At 42.9% G+C, this 18,666-nt stretch overlaps 1 protein-coding gene across 3 annotated transcripts in view; it reads left to right on the top strand.

The window, feature by feature from the left end:
* Window positions 1-16,292: 16,292 nt before the first annotated feature.
* The window catches only part of DNMBP (dynamin binding protein), a 115,203-nt gene continuing 112,829 nt past the window's right edge, over window positions 16,293-18,666 (top strand). For all 3 annotated transcript variants that reach the window (XM_065923089.1, XM_065923090.1, XM_065923088.1), the window contains exon 1: window positions 16,293-16,382. The gene's annotated coding sequence lies outside the window, so the exon portion shown is untranslated. The remainder of the gene's footprint in view (window positions 16,383-18,666) is intronic.

Below are 18,666 nucleotides of genomic sequence, written 5' to 3'. Positions count from 1 at the left end.
CAGTAGAGTGGGGAGAGACCAGAACCTGCAGGACCTTTGAACCACATTACAGAGTTCAGACTTTATCCTGAGAAGAACAAGCAGCCACTGAAGGGTTCCACTGAAGGGAGAGGCAGAATCAAATCTGGAGCCTTCACCCTGGCTATAGCCTGACAAGCTGGCTGGACCAGCGGCAAGGCTGAGTCACTGCAGAGACTGCTGAGGGCCAGGTGAGAACGTGACCTGGGCGGAACAGCAGGGGTGGGGGCCACCAGGCAACTCATGGCTGAGCCAGAGGCTTCCTGTCAGCTCCCACGGCTTCCCTGACCTCTTTAAGACTTGCAGCCTTCTCATTCAGGCCCTCCTGGCCTGCCATCCTGAGGATTTTAAGCACTAAAGGAAATGGCAGGTTTTCAACCAAACCTTAAAGGCTATGCTGAGTAGAATTCACTCAAGCTGGAGGTGATAATACAGACAGACTATTATATGGAAAATACAGGGTCTGGCCATGACTGTATAAAATTTTCTCATATGTGGAGGAAGGATGTGAAATCAGAGCTAATGGGGGAGAGAGGCAGAATTCAGAGGACATGAAGAAACATCCTCCATCTTTGAGTCCAGCACTTTTCTGGAGAGTATCCTTTCTATTTTATATCTAGGATCTTATTTTAAATCTTCCACACAAAATGCCAGCCTAGATAGATAATGTTTCCCAGGGGAAGAATACTGTAATTACGGGCATGAATTTTGGACTCTGACAGACCTGGGTTTAATCCTAGCTCTGCTCCTTATTTGCTGCATGACCTTGAACGAGTAACTTACCATCTCTGATCATGGTTACTCACCTGGAAAAAAAAAATGGAGATAATATCAACCTCCCCTGGAGTTAAAGGTGATACTCTCATAGATCAGTAGGGAGGAGAAGGCAGCTTCTGCCCTGGACTCTCCTTGGAGGATTGTAACTCATCAGTTGGGTCGATTGTAAACCAGTGAGGCTTACAGGGGCATCAAGGACTTAAAGGTGCAAAGGCGAGTTTGGAAGTGAGGCAGGTCCTAAGGGGCTGAGTCTTTCTTTCTTTCTTTTTTAAAGATTCTTTCTTTCTTTTTTAAAGATTCTTTCTTTTTTAAAAATCTCATGTGCTGGAAGTCTTTAGTGTTCCTTATTCCTCCTAGCACTTTTCCTTCCAAATTGAAGACTCTTGACCCAGTGATCCTCCTCATGTGACTAGGAGGAGAATTTCCAGTTTTAAGGTAGGATGATACCTAATGACTGTTGGACCTGGCACTGGTGCCTCTAGAAGATCCTGCTCTGGTAAGCTGTGACTCCCTCGTCTTTCCTTTCAGCCTGCCTGGTATATATACATACAGCAAGCATATTTGTTGAGTGAATGATTCCCTGACTATTTTCACATTTTCCCTCCTCATTCTTTCCTCTTTAACTGTTTTTCTTCTTTTTATCTAGTATAGTTTTGAGCATCCATTTTAATGTGTATTTATTTGGCTGTGCTGGGTCTTCGGTGCTGCGCATGGGCTTTCTCCTGTTGCAGAGAGCAGGGACTACTCTCTAGCTGCACATGGGCTTCTCATTGCAGTGGCTTCTCTTGTTGCTGAGCACAGGTTCCAGGGCATGTGGGCTTCAATAGCTGCTGCACATGGACTCAGTAGTTGCAGCTCGAGGCTCCAGAGTGCAGGCTCAGTGGTTGTAGCGTGCGCTTAGTTGGCTTGTGGCATGTGGGATCTTCCCAGACCAGGGATTGAACTAGTGTCTTCTGCATTGCAAGGCAGATTCTTAACCACTGGACCACCAGGGAAGCCCTTGAGCATCTGTTTTAAAAATTATTATTGTAAACCATGATAGGCAGAATTCTAAAATGAGTCCCCATGATCTCAGCTCTTGTCTAAACCCTCCCCTGGCGGTGGGATGGGCCTTGTGACCAAGATATCACTCCCTGACTTATGTTCCACCGTATGGCCCAGGTTTGATCCCTGAATCAGGATGATCCCCTAGAGAAGGAAATGGCAAACCACTCTAGTATTCTTTGCCTAGAGAATCCCATGGACAGAGGAGCCTGGTGTTCTACAGTCCATGGGATCACAAAGAGTTGGATATGACTGAAGTGACTTGGGACAGATATGGCAAGAGGAATTTGCAAATGTAATCAGGATTCAAAACCAGCTAGTTCTGAGTTAATCAAAGGGGAGATTATCTTGGGTGAACCTGACCTTATCAGACCAGCCTTTTACTATCAGGGAGTTTCTCTCCCAGGCCTGGGAGGAAGAAAACAGACAGCTGGGTTGTGAATTGCACATGAAAAGAGGCAGCCCCTAGGCATTGAGAGTGGTATTGGCTAACAGCTAGCAAGAAAATGGGGACACAGTCATATACCACAAGGAAATGAGTCGTGCCAACAATCTGAATGAGCTCAGGCCCATACTTGGGTATAGTCTTGAGAGATGGGAACAGAGGGTCCAGTTCAACCACGTCCAGACCTCTGACCAATAGAAGCTGGGTATAATGCATTCATGCTGTTTGAAGCCTCTATGTTGGTGCTAATCCCCAGTGGTGCAGTGGTAAAGAATCTGCCTGCCAGTGCAGGTGGTGTAGGAGACATGGATTTGATCCCCGGGTTGGGAAGTTCCCATGCAGGAGGAAATGGTAACCCACTCCAGCATTCTTGCCTGAAAAATACCATGGACAGAGGACCCTGGTGGTTTATAGTCCATGGGGTCACGAAGAGTCAGACATGACTAAACACAATAGAAAGTTATTAGTAATATATAAACTATCTTGAATTGCTTTGTAAATTAGGATATAAACCAATAAAACCACAATAATCAATTGTGTTCACCCTACTGAATGGTAAGGCTGCCAGTACTTCTACCTCATATGAATGTATGTGGAACCTAGCACAGGAAAAAAACAAAAACATACAACTCTTTTTAAATAAGAGAGCTAGTATAGGCAACTTTACCTATTTTCTCTCTCTCTAAAGAATACATATCTCTGACAGCAGGGAATTTATCCTTTGGATAACTGTAGTTTCTGGCTTCAAATAGTGCCCATCATTTGCACCAAATTGCTTGTTACTGGGTTATGGAGATGTACCATTGGCACAAATACTAAAGCAAGAAAAATGTAAAGCATGTCCAAAGACTCTGTAGACAGAATGGTTCCTTAAATGCTTTAAATGGAGGCTCTTCTGCCCTTCCCAAAGGACCAGAGTCAATAGTGTGTAACATTCCAAGTTCTTCTGTCCACCTTCAGGACATTTTGGAGAAAAAGTGAGAGCAGGAGCCATTTTATTTTTTTTTTCAAGTTAAATTTTTATTTAGTTCAATATTTTTAAGAAATTAAATCCAGTACAAATTTAGATTCTTGTTTGAAAGGTGCTGCTGCTAAGTCACATCAGTCGTGTGTGACTCTGTGCGACCCCACAAATGGCAGCCCACCCAGGCTCCTGTGTCCCTGGGATTCTCCAGGCAAGAACACTGGAGTGGGTTGCCATTTCCTTCTCCAATACATGCATGCTAAGTTGCTTAAGTCGTGTCCGACTCTGTGAGACCCCATGGACAGCAGCCCACCAGGATCCCCTGTCCATGGGATTCTCCAGGCAAGAATACTGGAGTGGGTTGCCATTTCCTTCTCCAGCAGGAGCCATTTTAAATAGCCAAAAGTAATTTCTTACAGTTTGAAATTTTATTCTAACAAGATACAACCCCAGTAGAGCAATGTCATGGGGTCACAAAGAGTCGGGCACGACTTAGTGAACTGAACTGAGAACAATGTCAAGTTTTTAATCTGTGAAAGACCAAAGATAAGATTTGAGAGCAGTTCATTTATTAATTCATTCATCTGACAGATAGTTGAATCCCATTTATGAATCGAACCCTGTGTTATCTGTGTTAAGAGCAAAAATACAGTGTAAACCAGAAAGACATGGTTTCTACCTGTTTGGAGTTTGAGGATTTGAAGGAGAGACAAAGAACAAAGCAAGTTCATAAACAAATACGAAAAAAGAATTAGTAGCTGAGAAGTGGTGCTGAGAGAGAAAATGCTAGAAGGATCTATTTGAAATAGGATTGTTTGGGAAGGCTTCTCTGAAAAGGTGACTTTTGGGCTGAGATATAAAGGATAAGAAAAAGGAAAAGCTTACAAAGAATAGGAATAAAAAATATAGGCAAAAAAAATATATATATAGGCAGAAGGAATAGCAAGGCCAAGGACCCTTCAGCTAACCAGAGCATGGATGGTTCTAGCAACTGCATCTCCTGGGTCTAAGGGTGTATGTGTGTATGCACAGCTTCATCTCCTGGGTCTAAGGGGTCTGTGTGTGTGGCTGCATCTCTTGGGTCTAAAGGGTGTGTGTGTGTGTGTGTGTGATCTAACATGCTAGAAGCTTAACTTCGCATAGGTCTACAACTCAGCATAGCATCCAAACCACATTGAATCTAGTCATAAGTGAGCCAGAAAGATTCACTTTTTCCATGGCCAGAGAAAATACCCCTAATAAAACCAGTCATCTCAAAAACAAGGATTGAGAAAGTGGGATAGACTGGCTTGGGACAAATGTGCCATCAGGATGAGAGAAGTCAAAGTTCATGGGTCTGGAGCATCATCTTCACTTATGTGCTACCATGATTTGTCTAATACACACACTCCCATCAACACTCCATCATGCCCACCTTCTGCCTAGCCTATTACTTCACTTCAACACTAACTTCATTCTGGCTATTAAACCATGAGTAAACATTCCCTCTGGACAAATGCCTAAGCAAGCATCCATTCTCTCCCTCCTCCCAGAAGTTAAATTTCACTATGTATAAAGGTTTTTTTCCCTCTCACTTTCTCTTATTCCTCCCTTCTGCACTTACTGTTCCTCCCCACACCCCTTCCCCTCATGAATCTTTCCTTCTTCTACCTTCATTCTCTTTATTTCCCACAACTTCCCTGCACCTTTGCCCTCACCGCATCAAGGGCCCTGCTGCACATGGGATGTGGCTTCACCTGGTGAAGGAGTCAATTTTTTTTTTTAAAAATGTATTATCAATGAAATTTCTCTCATTTTGCTAGGGAAGAGTAAACATTTTATCTCAGTCTGGCACTTCTGAACCAGTAGTTTAAAGATGGGACTGTTAGTGGTTCAGATAACTAAAAATTTATAAAAAGGGTTTTCAGCCACAGTTGGAACCAGATGCCCCAGTTATTGGGTTGGAATCTTTCTCCACTTCTTGATTTTATTACTTTCGGTGGTGACTTTCTTCTCATACACATTCTCCCCATGTGGGACTAGATGATCAGTAGCAGCTTCAAGCTTGTATTTTGTCAGCCTAGCAACAAACTATTGATTCTTGGGCCTGGCTCTCAAGAGCAGATTGGGTGACATGTCTGTCCCTAAAACCATCATGATGAGTCTGGTCACTCCGGGGTCATATGACCACTCGCAGAAGGCGCAGAGTGAGGATAGGAACCTAGTGTAGAAGAGTTGGTTCCCGTTTTTTTTGTTTGTTTTAAAAAACACTGTTACCAAATAAAAGAGAATGGATGGTTATAGACAAAAGCAGCAAAAGAACATTATAATTTTATTAAACTCAAGCATCATTTTCATTTTCCTGTGTTCCTTAAGTCAAGTGAACTCAGTCATTCAACAAACATTTATTAGATACACCTATGTGCCAGGCACTTTGCTAGACAATGCTATACAAAGATAAATCCACTAGTCTCTGCCTTCTGTGAATTTAGCTTATGTGAGGAGAGGGAGAGGCAGACACTTTTTATAATAGTCTGTGAAGCGATTGGGCTTCCTGGATGTCTCAGTGGTAAAGAGGTAAAGTGGTATGCCTGTCATTGCAGGAGCTGCAGGAAATGTGGGTTCAATCCTTGGGTCGGGAAGATCCCCTAGAGAAGGAAATGGCAACCCACTCCAGCATTCTTGCTTGAAGAATCCCATGGACAGAGGAGCCTGGGGGACTACAGTTCAGAGGGCCGAAAAGAGTTGGACACAAGTGAGCACAGCACGGCGTTAGCTATTAAGCAGGTGAAACATTCCTAGACTGTGTTGAAGAAGCACAGGGTCACATCAAAAGAGCACAATTCCACCAGGCCATGCAAGAGTCAGTCTTCCTCTGGAGTGATATATAGTTCCCGGCATATTTTCAGGAAGGACTTTGAAGGTCATGACATCACTAAGCCTCGTGGATACAGGAAGATACAATTTTGCCAGAAGAAAAACAGGACTGGTTCAAAGCAAAGTTCTGAAACTGTCTGAGTGGCGAGCCCACATTGCACAGTGGAAAGACTTTGAGACTGGCAGATGGTGGTTTGAAACCTAACTTTGTCCTTTTCAAGCTCTGTTATCTTGGGAAATCAGGTATTTCTCAAAATATGGGTAAAGAATCACAAATATGGATAAAGAATCACTCTAGATATCCTTCAGGACAATTCAAGTGATGTAGGAGCCAATTTTGCTTGATGCTCCAACCAAGCAATAAATAGTGAAAAAGTTATTCTTTTAATAATTTATTTAGATCTTTCTGAATATATCAAGGAGAAAGTCTCTATTGGGTTCTGACTTTCTTGTTGTTCCTTCGCTAAGTTGTGTCCGACTCTCTGACCCCATGGACTACAGCTCTAGGTTTCCCTGTCCTTCACCATCTCCCAGAGTTTGCTCAAACTCATGTCCAGTGAGTCGGTGATGCCATCCACCCATTTCATCCTCTGTCACCCCCTTCTCCTCCTGTCCTCGGTCTTACCCAGCATCAGGGTCTTTTCCTGTGAGTCGGCTCTTCCCATCAGGTGGCCAAAGTATTGGAGCTTCAGCATCAGTCCTTCCAATGAATATTCAGGGTTGCTTTTCTTTAGGATTGACTGGTTTGATCTCCTTACTGTTCAAGGGACACTCAAGAGAGTCTTCTCCAACACCACAGTTTGAAAACATCAGTTCTTCAGCACTCAGCCTTCATGTCCAGCTCTCACATTCGTACATAACTACTGGAAAAACTACTGCTTTGACTTTATGGACTTTTGTTGGCAAAGTGATGTCTCTGCTTTTTAACATGCTCTCTAGGTTTGTGGTAGCTTTTCTTCCAAGGAGCAAGAGTCTTTTATTTCATGACTGCAGTCACCGTCCACAGTGATTTTGGAACCAAAGAAAATAAAATCTGTCACTGTTTCCACTTTTCCCCCATCTGTTTGCCTTGAAGTGATGGGACTGGATGCCATGATTTTAGTTTTTTGAATGTTGAGTTTTAAGCCAGTTTTTTCACTCTCCTCTTTTGCCCTCATCAAGAGGCTCTTTAGTTCCTCTTAGCTTTCTATCATTAGAGTGGTACCATCCACATATCTGAGGTTGTTGATATTTCTCCTAGCAATCTTGACTTTAGCTTGGGATTCTTCCAGTCTGGCATTTCACATGATGTACCCTGCATATAAATTAAATAAGCAGGGTGACAATATACAGCCTTGACATACTCCCTTCCCAATTTGGAACCAATCCATTGTCCCAAATCTGGTTCTAACAGTTGCTTCTTGACTTGCATATAGGTTTATCAGGAGGCAGGTAAAGTGGTCTGCTTTCTAACATTGGCTGTTTTCATTTCTTAACAAGAGGAGAGTAGCCCTCAAGCTCAGAATTAGAATTTAATAACCATTTTGTTTTCAATGTATTTGTTTTGAAGATTATCTCCTATTAATTGCAATCTATATACTGGTTTTGCATTTATGGGAGTGGTACAAGTTTTTCCTTAAAAAACAAAGTGAGTAAATTTAAATAAACATATTTTAGGACTTCCCTGGTGGTCTAGTACTTAAGACTTGGTGCCATGGTAGGAGGCATGGGTTCGATCCCTAGTCGGAGAACTAGGATCCTGCATGCTGGGGAGCATGGCCAAACAATTAAATTAAATAAAAAATAAGTAAAAATATTTTTAAAATTTAGGAAGGTGGTATCCATTTAGTCAAGAATTATTGTGATGGTTTTCTGAGAGTGAATTATGTGAAGTGTGGAAGCACTAGGCCAGCTGTTTAGCCCCAGGATGCCTCAGTTCCTCATTTATAAGCTAAAGATAACAATTACTTGCCTGGTTGTTGACATGATATGTGCTGAGAATAAACCAAACCACCAATATTATTTGGAGAAGAAAATGATGATCTTGATTATCTTTCTTCATTAATGTAGACAAACTGGGAAAGAAAATAAAGATGGTTTGTGGATTATTTTTAAAGAATTATTGATGCTATTCAAATGGGAACCAGGTTCTATTTCTTTTTTTATGATAATATTTTTTCATGATTAATAAAAGAAAAAATGATATATGGGAAGTTCTTAACATAAGGTCAGGTCCCAATGAACATTTACTATAAACTTGTGTTTAGTATTTCAGCTTCCCCTTTTTTTTCCTTCTGCTACCTCCTTCCAGATTCTCAACTATCTTCTTTCTTTCTTATCTCCTATGAAAATAAGAAGAAATCTGATAGTGTCACTTAAATACATACATATATACATATGTGTGCATGTGTGTTTAATTAAAAAAATTATTTTTGGCCACGCTGGGTCTTTGTCACTTTGCTCAGACATTCTCTATCTAGTTGCAGCAAGCTGAGGCTACTCTGTTATGCTGTGTGGGCTTCTCATTGCAGTGGCTTCTCTTATTGCAGAGCATGGGCTGTAGGCATGTGGGCTTCAGTAGTTGTGGCTCCTGGGCTCTGGAACACCGACTTAGTAGTTATGGTGCACGGGCTTGGTAGTTGTTCCAAGGCATGCAGAATCTTCTCAGACCAGGGATCAAACCTGCATTGGCAGGCAGGTTCTTATCTATTGCACAATGAGTGAAGTCCTCACTTAAATATATTTTGATGGATACACAAAAGAACGATTATTTTCCAAAATATTATCTGGACTAGGCATTAGCATTTTAAGGTAGATTTGTTTGTTTGCTAGTTTGATTTTTACTTCTAATTATGAAAGGATTTCCTCTTCCTCATTAAACCAATTTCAAGTTTCTGCAAGCAGATAGGAAGAGAAGGAGCCCCCTAGGAAACACTATATCAATATATAAGAGCAACTCTTAAGATAAACATGATACGGTCCTTTGTTTGAATTCAGAACTTCCTTACAGAGTCCTTCTAGAAAGAACAAAATAGTAATCGGCTTTACTTTTGCCAACTGGGGTCTATTCCTAAATGGAGCTAAATGACCTCCGTTATCTTCATCTAGGAGCTGGTCTTGCCTCAGTGCAAGACCACTAGACAGATACTCTTTCTCAAAAATCACCCTGGACTCCTCCCCAAGAGAGCCAGACTTCCCCCACCCTTCCTTCCTCCACCCAACAGGAGTCCTCTCCTTTCTATTCCAGTGCATTCTGGCACCATTTTGACAAATAGTTATTAGTGTTTCTCCAAGTGCTATTTCTTCCTTCTCTGATATAAAAGGCTAAACTGGTGCCTTGTATATTCTACTACTACATTGCTCCAGAGGGACGCCATGGGGAACAGATTTGATTTGCGGCCAGCCATGGAAACTGTTAGTGATGCAGTTCATTATAACAGTAATGGGCACTTAACTGTGTCCTGATAGAGTGGGTTTAGGTTCAGACATGGGATCAAAGGATGACACACCCAAATAGTTTTGATCAACGTGGTTAGTCAAAATCTACAGGAATTGATTTTGGCTTATTGAGGATTATTCAGGAAAAAATTAAACTTTTCTATTTTAGTATTCTACAGGAGGATATTGTCGTTATTGTTAACAGAGAGGTTCCACATGCATATCTCTTTTGATCCTTTTTATTTCAGTCTCTTCAATCGAGGACATTTTATTATGTATCAGTACATTGACTTAAAATGAAGTTCAAACTCGTTACCACGGCCCATCAGGCCCAGGAGACTTTCACTCTTGTTTGTTTTATCATTTCATCTTATAGTACTTGATTTCTTTCTCACACAGGCTTCTCTTCTGTTCTGAAACTGATCAAATTGTTTTCCACTTTAGGGCTTTGCACCTTCAGTTCCTTCTGCTGGAAAGACACTTCCTCAGCTCTTTGCATAGCTGGTTCTTTCTCATCATTTTGGTCACAAGTAAAGGTTACATCTGCAGAGACTTTCTTGACCCCCAACCACTATATTCAAAGAAAGTTTCCACTTCTTACTTTGGCTCTTATCAGACCAGATCCTCATCTAAACCGCAGAACACACCACAGTTCTCAGTTCACAGTTTTTCATTCTCCATTCTCAGTTCTCTCAAGGACCAGGTATAACTTGTGCCATTCCCCTGTGTAGGAGAGAGATCAATTCATTATATACAATGGATGCCTAGGGCATTAGGGTTCAATTCTCTATGGTCTAATTTATCACATCATCTGGTTTATTTCCCTCACAGCATTCACCATACCCTGTAATTATTTGGCATACCATTTGTTTAATGATTTATTGTCTGTTACCTTACTTTTCATATTCTTAATGATTACCTTACTCTTCCTGTTCTTTTTTTTTTTTACTCTTCCTATTCTTACTGAGATGGGAATACCAAACCACATTACCTCCCTCCTGAGAAACCTGTATGCAGGACAAGAAGCAACAGTTAGAACTGGACATGGAACAACAAACTGGTTCAAAATTGGGAAAGGAGTATGTCAAGGCTGTATATTGTCACCCTGCTTATTTAACTTATATGTAGAGTATATCATGTGAAATGCCTGCCTGGATGAAGCCCGAGGTAGAATTGAGATTGCGGGAGAAATATCAACAACCTCAGATAAACAAACTTTCAACCACTTTAATGGCAGAAAGTGAAGAAGAATTAAAGAGCCTCTTGATGAAGGTGAAAGAGGAGAGTGAAAAAGTTGGCTTAAAACTCAATATTCAAAAAACAAAGATCATGGCATCCAATCCTATCACTTCATGACAAATAGATGGGGACAATGTGGAAACAGTGTCAGATTTTATCTTCTTTGGCTCCACAATCACTGTGCATGGTGACTACAGCCACAAAATTAATAGATGCTTGCTCCTAGAAAGAATAGCTATAACAAACCTAGTCAGTGTATTAAAAAAAGAGAGACATCACTTTGTCAACAAAGGTCCTTATAGTCAAAGCTATGGTTTTACCAGTAGACATGTACAGACGTGAGAGTTGGACTATAAAGAAGGCTGTGCTCTGAAGAATTGATTGTTTCAAACTGTGGTACTGGAGAAGACTCTTGAGAGTCCCTTGGCAGCATGGAGATCAAACCAGTTAATACTAAATGAAATCAACCCTGAATATCCATTGGAAGGACTGGTGCTGAAGCTGAAGTTCCAATACTTTGGCCACCTGATGTGAAGAGCCAACTCATTGGAAAAGACCCTGATGCTGGGAAAGATTGAGGGCAAGAAGAGAAGGGGGCAACAGGGGATGAGATGGTTGGATGGCATCACTGACTCCATGGACATCAGTTTGAGCAAACTCCAGGAGATAGTGAAGGACAGGGAAGCTTGGCATGCTACAGTTCATGGGGTTGCAAAGAGTTGGACAGGACTTAGGAACTGAACAACAACCTTTCTCTAAAATGTGGACGTGAGGATAGGGAGTTTATTGGTTGTCTTTGTTAGGCTGAATGGAAAACATCTAGCATAATGCCTGTTGCATTGCAAATGTTGTGTTGTAAATTATTGTTGATGAGTTATTGTTTTGCCTTTGATGATTAGAATCTTTACAATGCCCTAGGGCAGTGCTTCTTAGCCTTTAGGGTACTCACTAAAACTCAACATTCAGAAAACTAAGATCATGGCATCTGCTCCCATCACTTCATGGCAATTAGATGGGGAAACAGTGGAAAACAGTGACAGATTTTATTTTGGGGGGAACCAAAATCACTGCAGTTGGTGACTGCAGCCATGAAATTAGAAAAATGCTTGCTCCTTGGAAGAAAAGTTATGACTAACCTAGACAGCATATTAAAAAGCAGACACATTACTTTGCCAACAAGGTCCGTCTAGTCAAAGCTATGGTTTTTCCAGTAGTCATATATGGATGTGAGAGCTGGACTATAAAGAAAGCTGAGCACCGAAGAATTGATGCTTTTGAACTGTGGTGTTGGAGAAGACTCTCGTGAGTCCCTTGATCCAACAAGATCCTTGCAAGGAGATCCAACCAGTCCATCCTAAAGGAAATCAGTCCTGAATATTCATTGGAAGGACTGATGCTGATTCTGAAACTCTACTACTTTGGCCACTTGATGTGAAGAACTGACTCATTGGAAAAGACTCTGTTGCTGGGAAAGATTGAAGGGAGGAGGAGAAGAGGACGACAGAGGATGAAATGGTTGGATGGCATCACCAACTCAATGGACATGAGTTTGAGTAAACTCCGAGAGTTGGGGATGGACAGGGAGGCCTGGAATGCTGCAGTCCATGGGGTCACAAAGAGTTGGACACAACTGAGAAACTGAATTGAACTGAACTGAACTCACTAAACCTCCAGAGGTTTTAGATTCAGTTATCAGATCATTCCGAAACTGACTCAGGTAAAAGAAACAGGTTCCAGGTGAGTTGGGTGTACATTTAGACATCCAAAGTTGTTTTCTTTTTAAAATGAAGTGCTTTATTTTAATTTCATCTTGATTTTGTATAGCATACTTAAAAAAAACTTTATTGGAGTATAATTGGTTTTCAGTGTTGTGGTAGCTTCAGGTATACAGCAAAGTGAGACAGTTACAGGTATATCGACTCTTTTTCAGATTATTTTCCCATGTAGACCATTACAGAGTATTGAGTAGAGTTCCCTGTCCTATACAGTAGGTCCTTATTAGTTATCTACCTTATGTGTAGTAGTGTCTGTATTGTCAATCCCAATCTGTCAAATTATGCCTCCCCCTTCATGTGGCATACTTGATTCTGTCCAAAAACCAGTAGAAAAGCACATCCCCAGAACTCAAACAAAATTGTGGTTAGCTGAATAGGAACAGTATCTTCAAAAATAAAGCCAGGGGATTTGTGATGTTAATTACTTATTACTGAGAGAAGAAAAGTTACTGTTTTACAGGCAAATGACACATTTGCTAAGTTTTGTCAAAATCCAAGATATTGATATGTTAGAAAGTTTTCGGCCCACACTGTGCACATGCATCAAAAAGCAAAGATGGAAAACCGTATGGTAGTTCTTCCCAAAATGAAGCATAGAATTATCATGTGACCCAGTCATTCCATTTCTGGGCATATTCACAAAGGAACTGAATGAAGGGATTCAAACAGATAGTTGTACACCCACGTCCACAGCACCATTGTTCATAATGGCTGAAAGGTAGAAGCAAATGTTGGATGGAAAACATCCATTGACAGATGAATGTACAAATAAAATGTGGTATATACATACAAGGGAATATTATTCCACCTTAAAAAGGAAGGAAATTCTGACATATGCTATGGCATGGATGAAACTTGAGGACCTATACAAAGTGAAATAAGTCGATCACAAAAGACAAACACTGGGAATTCCCTGGCAGTCCAATGGTTAGGACTCTGGGCTTTCACTGCCAAAGACCTGGGTTCAGTCCCTGGTGTGGCAAAAACAAACAAAAACTCAAAAGATAAACACTGTATGATTCCATTTACAACAGGTACCTGGAGTGGTCAGATTAATAGAGACAGAAGGCAGAATGGTGGTAGCCAGGAGCTGAGGAGAGAGAGGAAGGAAGGGTTGGTGTTTGATGAATACAGTTTCAGTTTGGGAAGATGAAAAGTTCTAGAGATGAATGTAGGTGATGTAATGTGAATGTACTTAATGCCACAGAATCATACACTTAAAAATGTTTAAAATGATAGACTTTATGTTACATATCAATAACCTCAGATATGCAGATGATACCACCCTTATGGCAGAAAGTGAAGAACTAAAGAGCCTCTTGATGAAAGTGAAAAAGGAGAGTGAAAAATTTGGCTTAAAGCTCAACATTCAGAAAACTAAGATCATGGCATTCGGTCCCATCATTTCATGGCAAATAGATGGGGAAACAGTGGCTGACTTTATTTTTCTGGGCTCCAAAATCACTGCAGATGGTGATTGGAGCCATGAAATTAAAAGACGTTTACTCCTGGAAGGAAAGTTATGACCAACCTAGACAGCATATTAAAAAGCAGAGACATTACTTTGCCAACAAAGGTCCGTCTATTCAAGGCTATGGTTTTTCCAGTGGTCATGTATGGATTTGAAAGTTGGGCTATAAAGAAAACTGAGCACCGAAGAATTGATGCTTTTGAACTGTGGTGTTGGAGAAGACTCTTCAGAGTCCCTTGGACTGCAAGGAGATCCAACCAGTCCATCCTAAAGGAGATGAGTCCTGGGTGTTCATTGGAAGGACTGGTGTTGAAGCTGAAACTCCAATACTTTGGCCACCTGATGCGAAGAGCTGACTCATTTGAAAAGATCCTGATGCTGGGAAAGATTGAGGACAGGAGGAGAAGGGGATGACAAAGGATGAGATGGTTGGGTGGCATCACCGACTCGATGGACATGGGTTTGGGTGGACTCCGGGAGTTGGTGATGGACAGGGAGGCCTGGCGTGCTGCGGTTCATGGGGTCGCAAAGAGTTGGACATGACTGCGCGAATGGACTGAACTGACTGATGTTACATATATTTTAACAAGCACACCCAAGTAATAGAAAGGAGAAACAATATCTGATGAGAATTTTGAAATACAGATCTTCCTTCAGTTACAGTGGGATGTCCAGACAAACCCATGATAATTTGAAAATATCCTAAGTCCAAAATGCATTTAGTACAACTAACATACATAACATTAGAGCCTGCCCTACCTTTAACGTGCTCAGAACACTCACATTAATCTACTCCATGGACTGTAGCCCGCCAGGCTCCTCTGTCCATGGGATTTTCCAGGCAAGAATACTGGAGTGGGTTGCCATTTTCTTCTGCAGGGGATCTTCCCAACCCAGGAAATGGAGCCGGGTCTCCTGCACTGCAGGCAGATTTTTTACTGAGCCACCAGGGAAGCCTACATTAACCTACAGTTGGGCAAAATCGTCTAACACAAAGCCTATTTTACAATAATGTATTGGATAATGGCACCTCACTCCAGTAGTCTTGCCTGGAAAATTCCATGGACGGAGGAGCCTGGTAGGCTGCAGTCCATGGGGTCGCTAATGGCTGAGCAACTTCACTTTCATTTTTCACTTTCACACATTGGAGAAGGAAATGGCAGCCCACTCCAGTATTCTTGCCTGGAGAATCCCAGGGATGGGATCGCACAGAGTCGGACACGACTGAAGTGACTTAGCAGTAGCAGTAGCATTGGATATCTCATATAATTTATTGAATAGTGTATTTTGAAAGTGAAACCCAGAATTGTTTATGAGCACAGAATGGTTGAAAGCCTATTGGTGGTTTGCCCTCCTTATCTTGTGGTTGACTGGGAGCAGGCTTACTGTCGCTCTCAGCATCAGGAGTGTCCTAGAGCAAATCGCCCGCCCAGGAAAGGATTGAAACTGAAAATCCTACTGTGGTTTCTACTGAATGCCTACCGTTTTCTCATCATCCTAAAGTGGAAACATCTTAAGTCCAACAATTTTAAGTGGGGACCATCTGTAGAGGTTTATCTGTTATGTGTTCACAGTGATAGACTTGTTTCATCTTCTTGAGCATCTCCCAGATAGATCCCAGGAACCAAGCACAGAAATTCAAGCAAGAAGCCAAGCAGTGTGACTTTATGGCCATTAACACACAAAGAACAGCCTGTGAGGATTCACGAACGAGTTAAAAGCGTGCTCTCAGCCCTGCCTAGTTCTAGCATTCTGTCATTCCTTACTCTCAAATTCTTGACGAAATCCTGAGAGAAGTTCCTCAGGAAAAAACAGGCCGGAGTGAACGGCAAGCACCTCGGAGCAACATAGAGGACCGCACCGTAGACAGGAATTGAATCGGCCTTCTCTAAATGGAACTCACCCCCCACCCCCCGCCCCACCCCCGCCCAGGTTGGATGGGGAGTGTAGCGGGTGAGGGATCAGCAAGGGAGGAAAGGAACTTTCGACCAGAGAGAGCTGCACGTAGAACTGAACGCGCCACGGTGAGTTGACACTCAAGCTGCCCCAGCAGGGTCGGCGCCGCGCGGCCGGCTGCCTCAGTTTCCCGGGGTAGAGGTTCTGGAGCGCCACCCCCTCTGACGTCACGGGGCGGGCCGTCTCGGGGCTAGAGCGCGGGGCTGGCCCTGAGGGGGTGGGCGCACCGGGACGAAGCGTGGCGCCCCCGGGCCGCGCGGTCCGGGCGAGGCGGAAGCCTAGGCTGGAGGCGGGGCCGCGGCGCTGAGTCACGCGGGATTGACCCGCCCGCTGCCTGCAGAGGCGGAGGTGACAGCGGGCCTGGGACGTGCGGCCGTAGCTGCCCGCTGCGCCGAGGGACCGCCGGGCAGCGGAGAGCAGGTCAGGGGCCGGGCGAGCCCGGGTTGGGCGGTTCGGTCTTTAGGGGCGGCGGGCGGAGGGGACCCGGGCCCCGAGGGACGCGCCGGGATGCTGGGCCTGCGCCGCCCCTGCCCGGCCGCGGCCGTTACCCCTGCCGGGAGCCTCCGACAGGCAGCGGGGCGCCGGGCCCTCGTTGGAGCCCTCGGGTCCGGGTCGGTCGAGCCCTAGGAGGCGCTGGGGACTCGAAGAAGCCAGGTGGCCGGCAGTCCGAGGGGTGCAGACGTGGGCGTTTTAGATTGTGTCAGGCAAGCCCAGGGATCTTTGCACTGCACCGCCCTGCCACTCCGGCATTGAGGCGATATTTGTAAACTCTGGGAAAAAATCCAGCGTTATTTTACAGATGAAGAAATTCTTTTGGTTCACACAGCGTCACTTTCAGTCGGAGTAGGACGTGATTTTGTGTCAGGGAGGCAGAGAAGGACGGTTTCCGAAACGAGAGTAAGACCTGTTTGGCTAGAGATGCAAGTTTGCTTCTGGTGGAATTTGGTACACCTGCTTTCCTGACGCAGGTACTGATGTCCACCGGGCATCAATTTCTCAAGGCATCTAACCTTAAAAAGGATGTCCAAGCTGTCAGTTGAATAAAGGAATACTGGGCTTACAAACAGGTCAGGTCTGCTGCAAGTTAGGTGCTGTGGAAAATGGTTGGTATATACAGTTAAATTTTAAATGAAAAAACTCCGCTTTACATGCAATCTTTTTATCCTTTATTGTCTGTCTCATTTATATAGTAATGAAGGATACTCACAAATTATTCTGTAGTTAGTAATATGCCTTTAGGTCTGTTTTACAGTAATTGTTTTATAGTAATGTGAGCTTTCTTTTCACTGTCACTGGTGTGGAATGTGGCAAACCAGTGGTAGCATTAATATTTAGTGTTTGAGCATAGATTAACTGGGCTTCCCAAGTGGCGCTAGTGGTCAAGAACCCACCTGCCCATACAGGAGACGTGGGTTGGATCCCTAGGTCAGGAAGATCCCTGGATGAGGGCATGGCAACCCACTCCAGTATTCTTGCCTGGAGAATCCCCGGGACAGAGGAGCTTGGAGAGTTATAGTCCATGGGGTCGTGGAGAGTCAGACACGACTGAAGCGACATTAGCACACATAGGTTAGCTGCACTTGTTTGTATAGCTGAAGTTACAGGCTCGATTAATTCCTTGTTGTATATTGAAGAGTGAAGTATGTGCCAGCATACAGGTGTTGTTTCTTAGACTGTTGCTGTATTTATTACTCACGGCATAGAATTGATTCAAGGTGATGAGCAGGTTAGTTTAAACCTCAGCACCTGTTTTTCTCTAAATTATTGGATTAAAGGATCTCTAAGACTCCCATCTCTAAAGTTCCCTGATTTTACCTGTTAATTTGAAACATATGTCACTCATTGTGACAATAACGATTTTTAGAAAACATGTTTTTTTTTTTAAAACTCTGCATCATGCATAGCATATCTTCAAATTCAGTGTTACTCTCAATGCTCCCAGTCACTTCATCATTGTTGAGTAAATGTAAGTCAAAAGAGACTTTTCAAATTACTTCTGTGTTAACACAGAATTCACTAAATTTAGAGACTGTAATGGAGTGCTTTGTGTATGGTGGAGAGCTGCTAAACTCTGGCCTGGGGATGGGATCTCTGCAGTGCACAGACAACTTTTGCAATAAGCCAAGAACATTCTGCCTCGGAAATGTGATAAGGTGTCTTCTATACAGTGTTCATACTGTGTGAATTTCCAGCCGAGATGTGATAATTTTCGTAGACAATCTGTCCAAATATGTACGTGCTATTTTGTCTTGCAGCTCCAAAGTAGAACATTTCCCACCTCTTGTTTCTTTTCTGGCTCCTTTCTTCTTAGTGTCCCTCTTACGGGCAGAGACCCCTTCACATTTCTCTTTGATCCACATAAAAGAGGCAGTTCAGAGCCTCTTTCAAGCACTGATTGAACCTACATCACTTTTTCTCCTCTTAAAGTACATGATAAATCGTAATTCTTGAATCATCATTTAGGTCTCCTAAAAACTCAGAGTGAATATTCATTTTTAGAACATAGTGCAAGACTTCATTAGGCTCTGGTTCTGAAAAAGGGTTAAGGGGACTGTGTATAGATTTTTATCCTCCCTAAACTGGGAGACTGCAATCTAGGAAGCCTCCAGAGCCCTTAGGCTCATTTCTCTGCCTCAGAAGGAAACATTTTCAACAGATTTCCTAGTGAATCTTCAAACTTGTTATTCTTCTCATCTCTCCCACT

The sequence above is a fragment of the Muntiacus reevesi genome, chromosome 2 (genome assembly GCF_963930625.1).
Source record: "Muntiacus reevesi chromosome 2, mMunRee1.1, whole genome shotgun sequence".
Lineage (NCBI taxonomy): Eukaryota > Metazoa > Chordata > Mammalia > Artiodactyla > Cervidae > Muntiacus > Muntiacus reevesi.
Note: the sequence above shows the minus strand (reverse complement) of the source record. Positions and strands in the feature narration are given on the sequence as shown.